A 19,824-nucleotide genomic window follows, 5' to 3' on the forward strand; every position below is an offset into this window, starting at 1 on the left:
GTTTTATGCCGTATTTATGCAGAAATGTTGAGAATTCAAAAAGGTTCATAAACTTTTAAGCACCACTATAGATCAATCTGCCACACCATTTGTTCAATGAATCATGTACTCTGCCCAAACAATGGATTGAATATGCCTCAGTATAATGTTTTACTTCTTTGAAACTGTTCCAAGTAGAGCAAATTCTTCCCAAAATACTGGGTAGCACAGACTTTTAGTTCACTCAAGGAGTCTAGAAATTGACTAACCCCTTTTTCCTAGATAAATTTTCAGATGAAAAGGTGAGGAAAGTAAGAAGACAAGCCAGTAAGAAAAGGTCAGTGTGAGAGGAGACTGAAGAAAGGGTAAACAATTGAAAAAAATGGTAAAATTGACCCTCTTATTTTTTTTAATACAACAAAATATTCTGTAACTTAAAATGAATAAATAGAGTATTTTAATTAACCTGCAGTGATTTTTAAAGGAACAAACTTGCCCATACTTGCAAATTACTCTGTTAATTCATCAAATAAACAGTAATGCATTTCAAATCCAAATTGCTTTTTCCTACAGAATATAATGAAGATGTTAATGGAAAATGTCTTATTATGTTCTAATCCCTTTTACTTTTACAATACTCAAGAAACTTCTGAGAGTTACTGTGATAATGATTTGTAAGAATGTATTGAAGTGCAAAGACAAAAAAATAATAATTTAATGAGATTATGTTATAACTCTATAAAAGAAAACATTAAAATGTTTAAAGAATGCTTTACTTTAGAAATCCTTGGTTGCCTACAATATAAATTTAAAGAAATGAAATGACATAGCATAATGTCAGACTGAGTAATGGCCTTGGGAAGATTAGATATTTGATGGTACACAAGAAATATCTGGTTGTTGATGACTATCTGCTTTTTCTTTCTTAAGAGTTACTGCATTTTTGGTTACCAGGTCCTCTTTTTTCAGAACAGAATGCTAAATTCTGAAATGCTGTTTTCCCTCTAGCGCCCTTCTTAGATGTTGATGCCTCCTGAAAATCTCCATTGCTTTTCTTTTTACATCAAGATGTACAATATTGAGAAGGAAAAATTAAACTGACACATGGTTCAAAATAAATTATTACTTTATTTGTTTATTTATTTATATTCTGTCTTTATTGTTTCCATAAATATGGCAGCAAACACGAATAAAACTTTTTTCTTACAACAACTCTGTGAGGTGAGTTGGACTGAGAAAGTATGACTAGCCCAAGGCCACCCAGCCAGCTTCATGCCTAAAGCATGAACACTTCTCCAATAATTTCTTTAGTATAGGATTTCTTCTCAGCAGCATTTCTGGGAAGTTACTGCAGTTACTGTAGGAGGGTACTGAGAAGAGCTACATTATAAAATTTTCATTTTTTTTATTATAGTGAAAGTTTTAAAGCAAGGGAGGAATCAATTCACTAGGAACAGAATGAAAGGCAAGGCATTTTTATCTTGACAACCTCTTATTTAAATAAGTGTATAACTACTATGAGAACTGGTTCAGTGTAGGGATTAAGGCATGAGTTTAGAAACCAGTTGTCATCATTGTTAGCCATTGAGTCATGTCCGACCCTTGGCCACTCTATGGACCAGCTATTGTGGTCCGCCAGCAGCCTGCAGAGCTGGCAGTGGAGTCGGACAGTGAGGAGGCTGGTGAGGACAATTGGCCAGTCCTGGAGTCAGGGGAAGGCATGGACGAGGGCTCTGTGTCAGAGGCAGAGACGGGGCCAGAGCCATCTGGGTATCTGGGAGCAATGAATGGACTCCAGAGCCTCCAGAGCAGACAGTAGAGAGGCAAAAGAACAGGAGGAACCTGTTCCTAGGGCACGCATGTGAAAAGATGCCAGAAGGCAAGAGCAGCTAAAGCAATGGCTCGGGAGTAAGGCCAGGAGATGATTGGCCCCTCCCTAGAAGGCTTATAAGAGCAGCAATGGCTCTTGGGATCTTTGTAGGAAAGCAACGTTGCTACATTTGTTTCTTGTCAGCATCTCTTGCTTTTGAACTTTTGCCAAGAAAAGCCTTTGGTAGGGTGCCAAAGAAGACAAAGGTTAGTGATAAGGCAGAAGGACTGTTTATGAAGAATTTGTTTTGGATTTAATTTGGACTAAGCTGAGAATGAAGTAATTCTCAGCTGTTCTAATAAAATATGTTTGTTTAGGATTGATTGTGTATGGTAATAACTACTTGGGCCTAGGTCACAACACCAGCACTCCAATGCTACTCTGTCTGCCTCCTTCAGATGTGCCATGGTTATCTCAGTGTCATCTTTTATAGTGTCCAACCAGTGGATGCTAGGGCGCCTCTTCTTTTTTCCCCATTATCACTCCCAGCATAATTGACTTTTTGAGTGAGTCAGTTTTGATAACATGACCAAAGTATGACAGCCTCTGTTTGATGATCTTGGCTTCAAGTGATATTTTTGGTGAGGTTTGGTCTAGGACTTCTTTGTTAGAAACCATGAATTCTAGTACTGCCTTAGGCACAAAGACAGCTGAATGACTTTAGGTCAGTCACTTTCTCTCATTCATAGGAAGAAGGCAATGGCAAACTACTTCTGAAAAGCCTTATCAGAGGTCTCCAAGAACTTTGAGTTCTAGTTATCTTCGAGACCTCCTGCTGCTACCGATGACCTCCCACCGACCTGTGCGCTCCCACAGAGAGGGCCTCCTCGGATGCCATCAGCCAAACAATATAGGCTGGTGACCCCCAGGGGGAGGGCCTTCTCTGTGGGGGCACCTACCCTCTGGAATCAGCTGCCCCCAGAGATAAGGACAATCCAAGACCTCGGTGCCTTCCACCATGTCCTTAAAACTTTCTTTTTTCAGCAAGCCAGGCTGACTTAATATATTTTTTAAATATTTTTAATTGGTTTGTTATTTTAAATTGGGGCCAAATTAATATATATCTTTTTAATTGTTTTTAATGTTTGTATTGTATGTTTTTATCTGGCTGTACACCGCCCTGAGTCCTTCGGGAGAAGGTGCGGTATATAAATTAGAAATAAAATAAACTGGGCATGATTTTGGGCATGGATAGCAAAATAAACCTACTAACTACACTACCCCGTGACTTTATCTGAAATTATTCTCTGTCCAGTATTATATAGCTGTGTCTCTGAAACGAACCTTCCCCAAACCTTTCAATGAGAAAAAGAAGGCATCATTTTTCTAACAAATGATTTTTTTACAGATGTAAAAAAAGATATGTGCTATAAAAGCACCTTAATTCATTAACTCCTCGATCTTCTTACACACAGCATTTCTAAATTAAGTAAATACCAGCTGTGTTTTATTTAGTATGGATATGTATGCATTGCACTCTAACCTTCATCTGCCGATCTACAACAACTGTGTGACAAGCAATGTTTAAGTATGCAAAAACTGCTTTGTATGCTCTCTGGAGAGTAAGATTCTGTATATTTTCAATCTCTACTGATTCAAAAGAGTAAAGAACATGATCAGATGAGGGGAGGAATGTGATGTGTATCATTTTACATTCACACAGAAAATTTATAGAAGCTTTTGGCAAAAATAAAAGCAAAAAGGGTTGTTTTTCAAGTAGGACATTTATTTTGAGTAAAAGATTGAATCATACGCATATGAATTTCTTCTAGAATGGAAGCCATCATCATCACTTATTACCTTTTCATTCAAAAACAAAACAGTTTGCCTAGATTTATAAAACAACATTTTATATAATTACAAACATTCACAATGATACTTTGAGCCATTCTGACTTCAAAAACCACACTTCTAACACTCCTAATATAACAGAGAAGATGAGCAATTAAGTTTATTGCTTATCTTCTCCCGTATCTTCCTTGCCTTGGCAGGAGAACAGTTTCTCATCAAAAAATATCCTGTGACATGTGATCCCTCTTTTCATTGTATGCAATGCTTCCACTGCAACAGATAAATTTGATGATGGACATACCCTCTCGCCTCTGGTTTGCACTCTTCACGTACATTTCATCTTGGGCTATTAAACTGCCTGCTCTCTTTCAGACAGATTTTTTTAAAACAATAAAATTATACCCTACTCTTTTTTGCATCTAGCAAAATGTTGGTTTCTAGATGGTTTGAGACAGTGGTGGATTGCTCCCGGTTTGGCCCAGTTCTACTGAATAGGTAGTAACTTTAGGAAGTAGTTCTCCGAACCGGTAGTAACGGCAGCCAGGCCACGCCCCTGAACCGGTTTCCGGATCGCTGCTTGCTCACCCACCTGAAGCTGACCTTTTCCCCCAGTAAGACATGGTTTGGTGGAGAAAACTGATTTTGTGCTCCAGAATTCTGTTGCTTTAACCACTTGAAGGTTTGGCGGGGATTTTTTGGAATTTTTTTTTATTTTTATACATCTCATTTCATGAAAGGTTTGATTGCCGGGTTTCATACATTCAAACATGAATAATCATAACAATATTATTCTTAATAATTGCAGTCCATTTTCATTTTTGAATTTACTAACATATAGTTTCTACTGTCATCTTTCAACTCTAAACCTTCTCATAATTCTATCATGCTTCTATCATACTATTTCCCCCCTCATATTTCTACTTCCATTTTAGCCCTCTTTTTCTTCTTCTTCTATCATTCTAATAATCAACGACGTGATCTTTCCTTTTTCCACTATTCAATATTATATTATAATATTATATACATAAAAAATGTGATTATTAACAAAGTTAGAGAAAGATTAGAATTGATATAGAGGTGTTTTTTTAAAAAAGTTATTCTGGGTTCATTTAGTTGAGCCTTATCCTAGATCTCTCTTCCTTTCTGACCATTATGAACATGTAGAGGCAGCACAAATCATCTTATCTGTCAGCAACCAGGAGAAGAAAAGCTATGCAGCAAAACTTTAGGTCCATCAGATGTCTCTTCTGATCCATCCGGAATGAGAAAACATAGACATCACATAACAATCACATGCCAATATGCACAATCTCATGATTTAAATGAAGCTCTGGTTTGGCAAGGGGGAAAAGTGTGCCAGTTATATTCACTAGTAGAATGTTTGAAGGGGAGAAACATAAAAGAAAAAACCAGTGTGATCTTCCTGGTAGACATTCATTTGTCCTATTTTTAGATATAAACATTTTAATACCCAGACTGGTTAATGAACTGGTATTGCAGTAAGCGTTGAGTTGCCAATGGCTAGATGAAGGCAATGAGCCACTGGCTCATTGTTCCCTAATACACTAGCCAAAAGCTTTTGTTAGGCATGACAGAGAGAAGTAGGCAAGATATGGAGGTACCTCATATTGTATGGCCATGCTAACTATTCCAGGGAGAAGTAAAAGGACTAATTAGTAGCTAGTGTTTTGCTGGATTGGCCAGCCAGAATCTTTGGGCTGTGGGTACTGAATAGAGGCAAAGCCCCCCACTGATATCATGAATACATTGCTTGTCTTTTCTTGCACCAGTGCATTAAATGTCTTCCAAACTGTCCAGCTTTGTCAAATATAAAGTTTGCCTGCAGGAAACATGCACTGAAAATGGCCAGCCTGGAATGCCTTTGGTAGTATCAACATGCTTCCAGGTTGGCCCCTTCAGTGCAGACAATCCAGCACTGGTTGCCTAAGCCATCCAGCTTTGAAAATCTCTAGTACATGGCATGAGTTTTCTGATGGTCTTCTAGCCAGGCATATCAACAAATTAGTACCTTCAAAAATCTTACAAAATAAGTCAACTAATCTTTTTAGTCACTTTGCCATAGCACTCAATTTAGTTCTCTTGTTTCTGGCTTTGCATAACATATGTGAGTGAATGAAATGTCTATGATTTTTTTAAAATACTCAGTTAGTTGTGATATATCTGAAAACAGTATGTTTTTGGCTGCAATGGTAACAAACTAGGAAAAGCAACTAAAGTAGCAGAAAACTTGATTGCCATACAAGCAGGAAATCCAATGGTACACCTGTCTATTCAAAAGCAGAAGGGAAAGTCTGCTGTGATCATGACTAAATATTTTGATTAGTTAAAGTGAGAGCTAAATGCAACCCACTTAGTCTGAAATCAGTCCTTGTGACTCCTATTTTGTGGTTGTGTGGAATTTTATAAAAATCCATATTATAAAACATTCTCCAATTCTGTTGGAAGGCGAGGGTGGGGGGGAGAGAATCCTAAAATTAATTCAGTAAGAAATACTACCAAATACTCAGCCGCCCTGAGTCTCCGGAGAAGGGTGGCATATAAATCAAATTAAAAAAAACCCCAAAAACTAATACTTCAAAATCTCAATTTCTTCTGTCCAGTTTCTTTTAAAAATAAGCAGCCACTGCTCAGCTATACTCAATCGCAGACATATAAAACCTCAATTGTTTTCAGAAATGCTGTAAAATGTCACTGTTTTGAATGTTCTAGGTCAATTTACAATTTTAGTTATTTATGCGTATAACACAGCAGAAAACAATAAGTGAATAAAAAGGGTCGAGTAACCAAAACCTGAAATAAATAAATATATAAATAAAAATATATTACTTCATGAGGCTTGCTGAAACAATAAAAAATATATAGAAAGAATGAATATTTGTGCTAATGAAAAGAATGTAAAAAGATTTGCTGTGATCAACAGATTTCCAAATTGATAAATTTTGCATTAGAGTGCAGATTAAGACACAAAGGTAAAACATGGAGAAAATCATTTCCTAAAGTGAAACTAGCAGAGCTGAACTCATTTTTCATGATTCATGTGAAGTATCATTAGATAGTCCTCTATTTTATGAATTAGTCCTTAGCATCTGAAGGCTATGTTACAATTGCCAATGAATGCTGCATTGCAGTATACTAGAACTGAGTTCTTCAAAATGTATGTTTTTGTAAAAAAAAAAAAGTAATTAACATTAACTATTATTATTATATAATACTACTAAAACCATGCTAACAAATGAAAGTAACACCAAATTTAACTATTTCTATCAGATATTTATCAAGTGCAAACCACTCACTTGCATGTAAGGATAATACCTTGGAAATCTGACCTATAATGTAGAAATGCCCAATGAAGTAACAACCTGGAGAAAAAACTGCACCTTAAATAGGCCAAGGATGTAATTGTCTTTATCTGGATTCAAATTCATCATGGATGACTATATTATTCTTGATCTTCACTTAAACAATGTCAAATTTCAGCCTTCCAAAAGACTGCAATTATTAAAAAGAAAATCTAACATTTTTTCTCATTCTTACTTCTACAATGAATTTTATATATTATATTATATTCATGTTTTACTTGCTTCCCATTATCCAATATAAAGATATAACCATGCTATAATCTGATGTAGAAATAAATACAGATATTAAGAATAAATCCAATTGAATTCATTCTCAGTTGACATAAATAGGATCTTTCTATAGCTCAACTCTATTTAAGGGAATCACCTCTTTAAACTTTTCCATGGCTTCTTTATTCTCTATGTTCTTGCTTCAAAAACTTTTCATGTTATTATATTTATATTTATTATATACTTTTTCAATTCCGTACCCTTTTCTCATTGAATTGAATTTATGAAATTTGCCATGTTACTTATTGCTTATTGCTTTATTAGCTTCAAATATTTGCACTACTTTCCCTTGATTTGTCAACTGTATTGAACTGCCAATTGTGATTTTACTCATCTGTAAACCAATAGTGTCAAATATTTATATATTTTATTAATAATCATGGCTTCATTTCTGAACTTTCAGAACACATAAATCTGTTTAATAACATCTGAAACCTAAGTTCCTGACAGAAATGGAGCTTTGGGAGTGCTCATTTCATAATAAAAGATTCATTCATTAAAAAGAAAATTAAGATTTTAGAACTAATGGAAAAAAATGGAAAATGGCTCAGTTGTAAGTAGAATTGGTGACTGCAGGTGAATGAAGAATTGGCAAATAGACCATTCCTCCATGGGAAAGGAGAGATATTAACATTGCCCACAAGTGTTCCATATAGTTGCTCCTCATAAGGAGATCATGAAACAGTGATCTCCAGTGGATTTAGTTCTCTAGGAGACAAAGGAATAGCCAATTTTGGCATTTATGGGGCATTTCAGGGCAAACAGAAGTGGATTGGATTTCTGATTAAATTGGGCCTTTATTGTAGTATTAAGTTATGTATAGCCATAGCAATAGCACTTAGACTTATATACCACTTTACAGAGCTTTACAGCACTATCTAAGTGGCTTACAGAGTCAGCATATTGCCGCCAACAATCTGGGTCCTCAGAAGGATGGAAGGCTGAGTCAACCTTGAGCCTGGTGAGATTTGAACTGCCAAATTGCGGTCAGCCAGCAGTCAGCAGTATACCAAAGCATATTCACTTTTAGTAAGAATGTTTTTGTAATTATTTGCCTCAGTTCAGTTAGATATTGTCTCTGAATTAATATACTTTTAAAATGAGTGATTTACCTAATGAGCATGCAAAATTTAAGATACTAATGACCTAATATGAATAATTAATGACCTGTACATTAGTCAACAAGTTCAGCTGAGTGACATAAAATTCATGAACATTTATGAGTAATTAATAAGCATATTTTAAAAAAATGGTAAATGGGTCAGATAACAGAAATAAACTCTCTTAAAGTAATATTAGCTCACATGTTTCCTGGCACTGCTAACTCTATTGCAACCTTGTCACTTGATTCTGTTTTGTTCCAGGCATTGTAAAGCAATGGACAATCAATACTGGCCTGTTATATAATTTAGAAACCTGGTAATACACAATTTTATACTACATGAATTTACACACATAGTAAATGCATCTGTACATCTTTCTCTGAAAACTAAAGGGAAAGTGAACTGACAGCTTCTAGATATCATTTCCTGGAACGAGTGAGCACCAAGACATAGCTTATAAAGTAATGCACAGTGTATAATTATCTAAAGCTTAAGTCCATGAGTTCAATTCCAGTTAAAGGGTTTAGCCCCTATAGAAAAATATCTGGCCATTTGTCTCTGAGAAGTTCCATTTATGCAGTACATCCAGGCAATTAATGTGGTAGGACAACATCACACAAGATACAATCTCAGTAAAATAGAGAAATTATCCCTTGCATAAATCATGAGAAACTCCCTATATTGGAACATGATTTAATGTAACATCTGTATATCTTTGTTCTATGTCCTTAATGGAAGAGGGATCATATGTATTATTCAGATACCAAAGTAAAATAAAGGCTTAACTAAGCTTAATGGCTTTAGAGACACGACTAGGAAGTTATATATTTAACTTCAGGCATCAAATCTGTTATTCCAGCACATTTTGCTAAGTAATGGTTAATGCAATTGTGATAAATGTTATCCTAAGAGCTACATGAGACCCCAGAAATCAACAGCACACCAATGTATTTTGTAAGCAAAATGATTCTTTTAAAAGAAAGAAGCAGGTGTGCTTTGAAAAACTTTTTTAAACTCTTCCAATAACAAAACATGATCCCAAATTGGTTTAAAAACCATTGATAGAAAAAGTTGGAACCAAAGGAGCAGGTTTCCTAGGTCAAGGACAATGCTTGCCTGCTTCTATGGAAAGAAAGCAGTAATTTTAAAGCCTCTAGGAGAGGTGAAGAATGATAAATATGAACCTAGATTTGGACGGCATAGAAGAAAAAACAAGAAAAGTGGTAGAATGTTTTTATTTTTTATCTTATTTTAGATAGTGAAATATAACTATCTTCAGTGATTACACAGTAAAAAGAAAGAAAATGACTGTATGGTGTTTTTTTTAACAAGTTCTGAACTTTTTCTAAAAAGAAACCAGAAAAAAGAAAAAAAATATGATCCATACAGTATCAATGTAAAATTTATGTAAATCTTAAAGTTTTTTAGGATAGTTATAATATTGCTCCAGGTTATTTTTTTTTATCTACAGACATTTCAAAATTTGTTAACAAACACATATCTTCAGTTGTGAGAAAATTAGTTTATTTTTACTGCATTAATCCTTTGCCAAGCTCCAGGCTTGATAAAGTCAAAGACCTTCATGAAATATAAAATTCCATCTTTTAGGAGTATGATTTAACACCACATTTGCATCTTTAACTATTAATTTTTTTTCCAGGACTAGATTAACATATGCTTTGACTGACAAGACTAAATAATTCAAGTCAAAAAGCCTTCAAAGAGTCAGGACAAGAAATTTCATTTCCATCATTTTCAATCTGTTTTTATATTGAACATTTTAACTGTCAAAGTTTATCAGTTATCTTACTTGACTACCGATCTTCTTGATAGAAAATTTAGTTCTTAGCTCTAGCAGTTTTGTTAAGCAGTTAATACATTTCCTAAAGTAGGGGAGCTGATATAGGCTCTATTTTGGGTCAAACTCTTAAAAGTTGCTCATCACTTACAACAGAATATTTTGACCTTGGCATATTTAGTTTCCAATGGGGGAAAAAGAAACCAATGTCAAAAAGGAACTACATATTTTTCAAGTGAATCACTTCATTTTGAATCAGCGTGCATATGTATGACTGTGGCTGTGTATCTATAGCGGTTTAAGTATAAAGATTCAGCTTTTGATGATGACATGGGTATGTCCCTATACTTTTATTTATAACAAGAAAGTAGTCTTTAATTCCATTTTAGGATGCATTTTCTATTTACAACCATTTCTTGAGGGTTTTGAATCCAAGTGTGGACAGGTCCAACTGCTCAGTGACAATATGAACTAAGATGGGTGACAAAGAAAGAGAAAGACAAAGCAAAGATGACAAAGCAAAACATAAAATAAAAGCAATATTAGAAAAAAATATGGATTTGCTGTAGGAAGATATGCAGGAAGGTATGACATTTTATATGCTATTAGGAAGATACACAGGAATAAGAACCCATTTTTTTCAGTCATTTGGATCAGAGACAGTTTTAAAATCACACAAGTAGTTGAGTTGCTATTTCTCTCATGAAGTTTTACTCATGTTCTAGCCAAGCAAAATTGGAGGGTTTAAGCATAATTTGAGAAAACAGCTGCAGAATCCAAGAAGCCAAGAAACAAGAGGAAAAGCATGAGGCATTTGTTTCTGGCTAACAAATGTAAAAGTTAGAGAGAAATAATTTAATTGCATAATGGTTTATTTGAATAGCTGAGATTATTTTGCTGGGATTTAGAGATTCATTTTGTAGGTTCATTGGCTGCAACTCCAGCTTTATCATTTTTAAAGATTTCATGTCTACTATTTTCTTTTTGTTAATTTTTATTTTAAAAGTAACACTTATAATACTTTCTCCATTACTACTTTTTGATTCTTATCATTCCCATATAAATATGCAAAATACATATTCCAGCATTTGTTCTCTTCAGTTTCATCCCATATTTTTCATTCAATTCATTGTCAGAGATGCATTTTTAGCCATTTCCTTCCATTCCTTACTATTTTTAAAAAATTTGAGCAAATTTAATTTGTTTTTGTGTAAGCTTCAGCCTCTTTCACTTTATAATTTGTCGTTAATACCACTAATGTAAATTCACATGTTTCAGTAGCACTCAAAATAATTTTTTCATTCTCTTCCAATGAGGGATTGTTTCCATACAATTCTTTCATTATCTGGTTTTTCAGAAATATTTGTTTTGAAATGTTAACACCATGGCCATGTGAACAAGATTGCATAAACTGTTGAGGTCTCCCAGCTTTATTGCTATCAGGTCATTTATTCTCTGCTTCCATACATTAGACATATGTCTGGAGATTAAGCTAGACTGTATCTATTAAACTTGCTTACAAAAATTGCAACATGTTGTCAATTTATGCCCATCTGTATAAGGCATTTGAATATCAGCAACTGTTTTATATCTAAGCATTTCATTCAGTTGAAACCCTGATTGCATGATTGTGCTAACAGCATGGAAAACCTATAGCAGAGCCAATACTTGACATTTGGGTGACACTCTCCTGGCCTCATAAACAACCAATTTTGTCTGAAGTGGAGTGACAGAAAATATGTAAGGGTTGTCTCAAATTCAGTCCACATTCAATTTACATACAAGCAGACTCATCAGCAAGAACAAAGTAGATAAAAAATAGAGAATCCTTTCGAATCAATATAGGAAAGTTTTATGAATAGATAGTGCTGAAGACCTTTATGGACTAAATACCACAGCTTTTGATTTGATTCAGCCAGGAAAACTGGCTCTGTTATGGTTTGGCATTTTTCAGCAGGTTTTTCATGGAAAGCAGGTGTTAGGTTAAGCTGTCTCTGAACTTAGTTGAGTACTCTTATACTTTCTTGCTCTGATGTTCATTTTGGATGCCAGTATTCTTTATGGCTGATTGGAAGAGCTTCTGGGGTTTTTGTTGTGGATAGGGATATGAAGAATGAGCATGGCAGTACACAGTCTAATTCTTGAGGTGTTTCCTGTTCTTATTTTGGTCTTTTTCCTCATCTAAGGATGGTTCCTGAAACAGGAAAGAATTAATATTTGATATATGTTCTAGTGATTCCTTTTCATTGATTATTTATTTGTGTGTGTGGGAAGGGATCACTTTTTGTCCATAAAGAAAGAAAAGAACTTAAAAATCATGCAACCAAACTTTATTTATACAAATTTTAGGCTTGGGAGTATGCAATCAACAACTGCTTATACTTAACATGCCATATTTCAGGGGCTAATATCTTGGTTTTAAATTGTACCATGCTATCTACAGTATTGAAAGGTCTTCTATAGAAGGTAGGAAAGAGGAAGTATTCCTACTTGGTGTTCATTGATCTATTTTTTCACAACTGAAAAGTTCAAATAAATCCTCCAAGAGTAATCAAGTCAAGTTATGAAGATACATTGAAGAGAACTCAGGGGAAACTGAAAGGAACAGCTATTTGATTCTATTATGAATCTTCATAATGAATCCATTCAGACATACTGTATTCTGTGAGATATATTGCAAATGTAAAGGAAAAAGCCATCTAAAAGAAAAAGCCATCTAAAGAACCAAAGAATTTTAGAAAACTAATTTTGATATGCTAATCAGACCGGAACAGAGCAAAACTCCTGTGACAGCATGGATAGTTGATTTCTAAATGTTGGTTTCACTGGATATCATTATAATTCTTTCTTTGGGGTATTAGAGGAACAGAAAACATGATAATTGTAATAAACATGTATAAAATCATTAGATGCTTAATGACAGCAGAGTACAAATACTGACAACAAACAGCATTAATGTTAAAGTTTTACCCAGCAGATTTCTTTTTAAATAATATTGGCTTTGAATTGCATTCAATGTTATAATGTTCCATGATGAAAAAATTGCATGTAAAGAGATCAGTGCACATTTTAAACAAAAATATGTATTTCTCGTTAGCTGGGATTGCGGCAGGTGGCAAAACCTGACCAACCTTGCCTAGGCTTGAAAACTAAGCAGGTTTGATTAGTATTTGGATGGAAAACCAACTGAGAATTTGAGGGTTGTAGGCTAAAGAGAGAAGTTGAAAAAAATATCCCAGAAGTCGGTAGCAAATTGTTTCTGTGCTGTTGCCAAGAAAACTGCATGCAAGTGTCAATGTAATCACTAGGAGTCAAGTTCAATTTGAAGGCATCTTTACTTTTTATCAATAGTTGAAAAGTTACTATAATCCAGTCTTAATTACCTGCAGTTCATAGACTCTGGAAAACCTTTGTATTGAATATATAAAATGTGCACACAAAAAACTTGTCTATATCAGAAAAATAGCTGTAATTGTACAAAAATTGTAATTCTTACCTATACAGACAATAATCACATTAATTTAACTTTATAGTTAAGTTAAATGAAATCATGTTTTTTATTCTAAGTTCACCCAGTACTTTGCTCTTTGATCTGACCATCTATTGAAAAAGTTGCCCAGCCACATCATTCAACAGTCTGGTGTGATCCTTATCCACAAAATGTGCTTACCATTGAATAAGTCTATTAGAAATATATATATATTCATATCCATAAAGGTTATATACAGAAAAGAACACAGTATGCTATTGGTCTGTAGCAACCAATATACAGCACAATACATTCTTTAAATATAAAAATTCCATAGGTCCACAATGAAAAATAACTCTATCCTCTATAAATTGGAGTAATTTCTATGGAAATCACAAATTGTGCAAGTTGCTCCTATATCCTATGCTAAATTTTTTTTTTTGTTCTGAATAATTTATGAATAGATCCATTGGTATGCTCTTTTATTGTAATTACAATAAAATTTAACAAAACCTTGTTCACTTTAGAGCTTAAACATTTGCTTTCAAAATTAAAATGCTTATTGCTCTTTATACACCTGCATTTAAGAAATATTTTTTATAAGATATAGTCACAGTTGTATTTCTGCTGGATGTTACAAGCATGGTAGAAGAAATACTAAGATCAGGCTTTGTCAAATGAATTTGTGGTCATTACTTTCAAAGGAATGAGCAAAACAAAATTTTATAAATTTCTGTTTAACTTTACAGCATTCTGTTTTATCACCTTGCCAATAATGTTCATATTTTTTTTTTTTTTATTGATATGGAGAGGTTTTCAGAAAGTTAAGATATTTAAGAGAAAATGATATAGAGATATTCACTATGGATTAATTTCCTTAACAAATTAATCTTATGCATGGTCACTTAGAAATGAATTCAAATGAATCAGTCTTAATACAGTATATATAGTGTAGCATAACTTATATATAACCCATGTTGCTTTTAGCAATATCATAGTTCATGCATGTTATTGTCATAGACTTTTACTACCAATTTTTGGCCCTGTAGACTTGCATTTGCTACTGTAAATGTTTGCAGTTACTTGTGGTTAACTGGGCTGCCGTCAGTTAACTGTGTTTTTGTGACTATATAGATTGTCTTAAAAGTGAGATAGCTGAAGCATTAGCCTGGTTCTTTTTCTGAAGTGTGGTCATCCATTGGGAAAATATATCTGAGGCCAATGAGGTATGTAACTGGCTTTCATTGCTGACAAAACTTGAGCTAGCCCTCCCTTTCATTTTGTATCAGCCAACCACCATCCTAATTTGACTCAATCCAACCTGATAATGCCAGTATTTGTGATAATTAAAATAATGGCAGTTAAACAAAGCAGGTCATCTCTATCAAAAAATTCTTGTCCATAAAATTATCTCTTTCAGTAGGTTAACAGGATTAAATTAATGATTTTGAACCTTTGGTTCCCTGGCAACTGCATAAATATCTCCATTTTAATACCAGTCTATATCAAAATTCCAGTTGAATAGACTGTTCTGTAATATATTAATGATACAGAACTAAAAATAAAAGGAAAGCCGGGCATGGTGATGGGGAGAGTACATTATCCCCTCTTAACAATTATCTAGGAGTGAAGGAATTGAATCACTCTAAACCCATTTTCAACATTTTTGAAATGTCAAGAAAATAATTATTTGGTTTTACATATCCTCAGAGTAGAATATTGGGCTGTTCCTTATAGGTCGTTTAAATGCAGCCTGGTGTTTAGCTTGCTTTAAAGCACAAGTGAGCAACTTAGTGTGTGCAAGCACCCCCTGAAAGCCATTTACAGTTATTTATTCATTTATATAAGACGTTTTTGGAACCACTCCCAGCCATAATACTGAGTTGTAGTCACGCAGTTGCTGAAAATCAGCATTATCGTTTCCCGTCACTCTGAGACAAAAAAAACCATGCAAAAGCAGAAAGTGTAAATCTTCCAATAAGCATACAATCATTAAAGAAACAAAAGTAAGCCTTATTTCTTTTAAGGGAGAAAAATAAGCAAAGCAAAGCAAAAACAAACCCGAAAAGCAGGAAAATTCTGTTTTACCAGTGGGTGAGCATATAACTTTCTAGTTTGCATAATGCTACCTCTTCACAGTGGCTTTTAAGTAGGTAAAATGGCTGTGACCAGATTGTGACTGTATTGCTAGGAAAAATAATTGTGTTGCCTGACAGATTGTCAGGTGTTTTTTTTTTTTTTAATAATGTTTTTATTTTTAAGACTTTTGGTTTTGGTTACTTTATAGTATGTTTTTGTGTGTGTGTTTTTAACTGTATATGACACCAAGAGCAATATGACTGGCAGATATCAAAATAACAATAAATAAATAATAAAAGTTTTTATTTTTGCTAGGAATTAACCCTGGAAAAATTATTTACTGGCTTAACTGAATAGTACTTAAAGCAAATATTAAAAGTCTCAAATTTATTGCAAGCTCATGCACTTAATAAGATCTTATTGAGTTAAAGCAAAATGCTTATTGCTTCCTGTAAACCTTTATCCAGTTTTTCTTCCCTGTCCAGAATATCAGCTATAAAGCAGGCGGTTGGAAATAGGTTGCTAATAGAAAGAATATCAAACATTCATTACTACTAATGCAAATATGAAAAAGGGACCGTTTCTATATCATGAACGTTCTTACAAACAAATACACAATATAGGGCTATGTGATTGGACTTGTATTTGTATTTAAGACAATGTTGCCCTCATCAGCTCAAAGTAATGTAGTTTAAAAGATATAGAGGAAGATTTTTAATTATTTTTGTTCCTGAGGGTGGGAAATAACTAAAATTCAGGGATTCCTCCCTTTAAAGCTATCCCAGCTACAATCAAAGACAAAGTATCATCCAGGCCTTGGCTATCAAAAATCCAGAGCCAGGATTGGTGAAACTATGTCTTCCACATCCAGACATTTGGAACCTCATCCAGTATTGCTACGACAGCACCATGTCTGGTAGGGACGAAGATATACAATTGGGTACCATCAGCATATGGATGATACCTGACCCCATACCAATGGATGATCTCCCCCAGCGTTTGTAAATTTTCAAAAGGAGAAGTGAAAGGCTTGAATCCTTATGCAGCCTACATTGCAGGACCCTAGGGCTCTATCTCTTCTTTCCTACCAATACCAACTAAAATGGCCACAGAGGAAGGAAGGAAATTATTTATAACCCAATGCCTGTTGCTTCCAACCCCCAAAGTCAGTCAAAAATGATATAATGGTTGATGTGATCAAAAGCCTGTGAGAAGTCCAAGAATGTTAGAATGATTGCACTCTTTGGAGAGACCAGGATGGGTGGACCTACCACCCATCTTGGTCTCTCCAAAGGTCATTGACAAGTGTGACCAATATTATTTCAGTGCTGTATCCTGATCTGAACCCAAACTGCAAAGGATCCAGATAATCTGCTTCATCCAGGGCACTTTGTAGCTGTGTAATAACTACTCTCTTAACAACCTATCTAAAAAGGGAAGATTGAAGATTGGGCAAAAGTTGTCTAATATTTTGAGATCCAAGACCTCCCTCCTGCAAAGAGGCATTAATCACTACTTGGATCCAACAACATGCCACTTCCTGGGAGACATTAACATACCAGGGGGAGCATGGGTCCAGAACCCAGGTGGTTAACCCCACAGCATTTTATGCTTGTATACTTCCTCAAAAGCAACTTATTCAAGAACTTGTCAGAAATCAGAACTCAGTTAAATGTCCATCACTTCTGAAGGGTCTGCCCAGCCAGAGTCCAATTCTGAGCAAAGTTGAGAATATGCTGGTAATCATCCTCACAGCTTTCCTGCAAGAGCTCTCCCAGCTCCTCCTTCTTCAGGAAGAATCTGGTTACCCTAAATAGGGCAGCTAGCCAGCTACCTGCATATGCAATAAGTGTGAGAAGCAGTTACTTTTATCATCACAAAGTAAGTCTTAGCACTTGGTGAGCCACAGTCTTGGCACTTCTCATGTCACTTCATTTTTCTGAGCCACTCAGAAAACCGTGGGGCTTTATGAAATCCATGTACACAGAAAGTCAACGTAGGTAGGATTCAACCTGTCACCTGGCCACCCCAAGCTGTGATAAGACCCTCTACTGAATCATGAAACAGAGTTTTGGGGAAAATTCCAAGCTCTCTCAGAAATAACACTGGGCCCATCAGGGGTCTGGGGTGTGAAGATCAACTAGGTTCCACTTCCCTGTGGTGGGCAGTGACTGTGAAGAACTCTAGTGCCATGACAGAATGGTCCATGGTAGGGGACCAATGTCCCCCAAAGCCAGATCACTGTCACCACTGTTCAGAGGCAAACATCAGATATAATGTGTGATGTAATCTTATGTAAAGGAAAATGCAAGAACAGTAAATGCAAAAACAACAGGAAGATTTTTTCTTAGACACACCTGTGACAGCGTGGTATAAGAACTGACTAATAGCAAAATTTTGGAAGTTCATTGTGACTTTATATAAAGCAGAGTATTTGCAGACCACATTTTTTCCCCATTCTCTCTTTAGTAGATTATTGAGAAATGTATAAATATGGGGGGTGGGAGGAAAGATAATGGGATATTTTGTGTGAATGTGGAATTAACGGTTGGTCAATGAATATGAAAAAGTATATGGTATAAATCAGTGGTGGGTTGCTACTGGTTTGCCCCAGCTTGGGCAAATCAGTAGCGGGGGCAGCGGGAGACTCCGCCCACCCACCCAGACATCTCTGCGCATGCACAGAAGTGTAATGCATGTGTAAGCGCATATGCGCCCACGAGCGAACCGCTAGTGGCCAAAATTGAAACCCACTGATATAAGTAAAGCAGATGTAATAATGAAATAAATACTTGGTAAATAGTCCAGCAATAAGCAATTCTCCTAAAGCAGATATCTGGTCCTTCGTTTGATGACAGAAATGGTCCCCTTCATTCTATTTTAAGGAACTGTAAAGAGCAGAATATTTTTAGTAAACATAATTGTGATTCTAATTAATGACATCTCATTGTGCAGAAATGATAAACAGGCTTTCCTTTTGTATTTTTTTTATCATAGCACTGCTAATTTGTCCTTTTCACAGCTCTTTTTGTATTTCATATTTTATAGAAAACAATAAGTCATTTACTCTCAGGAATAACATAAATAGATTTGTTTTGGTTTCTCCATGAAAACAAAATAAATACCAAGTGGGTTATTTGTTTTCATATACTCAGTTAAAATAAGTTGGCTTTCTCTACGTTGTCCCATTTAGACAAACATGTGTTTTTGTGTGCATGTGTGTTGTATGTAATTTACAATAAAATGAAACCTAAACCAAAAATGTCAGTAGATGCAGTTAGTAGATTTATTTTGCATGTATTACAAATGTCATGACTTGCAGCACTTCCCCAAAATAGACGAAAAACCCCTGGATTTCAATAGGAATTTGCTTCATAATATATATAATATAATATATAAATATACAAAAGTATGAAGGCTATTGCTTAACGCATTGTAAGCCACCCTGAGTCTCAGGAGAAGGGTGGCATATAAATCAAATTTAAAAAAAATGCAACAAAAACAATTTGAGGTATTTACTTTTGTTGTTGCTGCAACGTTTTTACTACAAGTCACTTCTTATACTTTACTTGCTGAATTACATGTTTACCAGAAATCTTAAAAGATGGTGTTATGGTGAAAGAAATAGTTGTCATAAACCATTAAGAACTGTGTAGATCTAGATCAGGGGTGTCAAACTCAAGGCCCAGGGGCTGGATCTGGCCTGCGGGGTGCTTGGATCTGGCCTGTGAGGCCACCCTGTAAATAACGAAGGATAGGCCCGTGATGCCTCTGTCAGCAAAAATGGAGCTTGTTCCCTTTTCACTGGCAAAGGGTTGCAGAGGCCTTCACAGCTGAAAACGGAGCTTGAGGGGGCCGCATGTGTCCCCCCAATCTCCACTTTTGCTGGCAGAGTGTTGCAGGAGGCCATCCCAGCCAAAAATGGAGCTCAGGAGCCCATTTTCACTGGCAGACTGCTTGGGCCACCACAGGTGCCCCCAACACAAGTGATGTCATGCTGGCCCTGTCCCCCCAAGGTCAAACACAACCCTAATGTGTCCCTTAATGAACTCAATTTTGACACCCCTTGTGTAGATGAACTGCAT

Source organism: Pituophis catenifer, unplaced genomic scaffold, assembly GCF_029215685.1.
Source record: "Pituophis catenifer annectens isolate HBS135680 unplaced genomic scaffold, rPitCat1.0.hap2 SCAF_8, whole genome shotgun sequence".
Lineage (NCBI taxonomy): Eukaryota > Metazoa > Chordata > Lepidosauria > Squamata > Colubridae > Pituophis > Pituophis catenifer.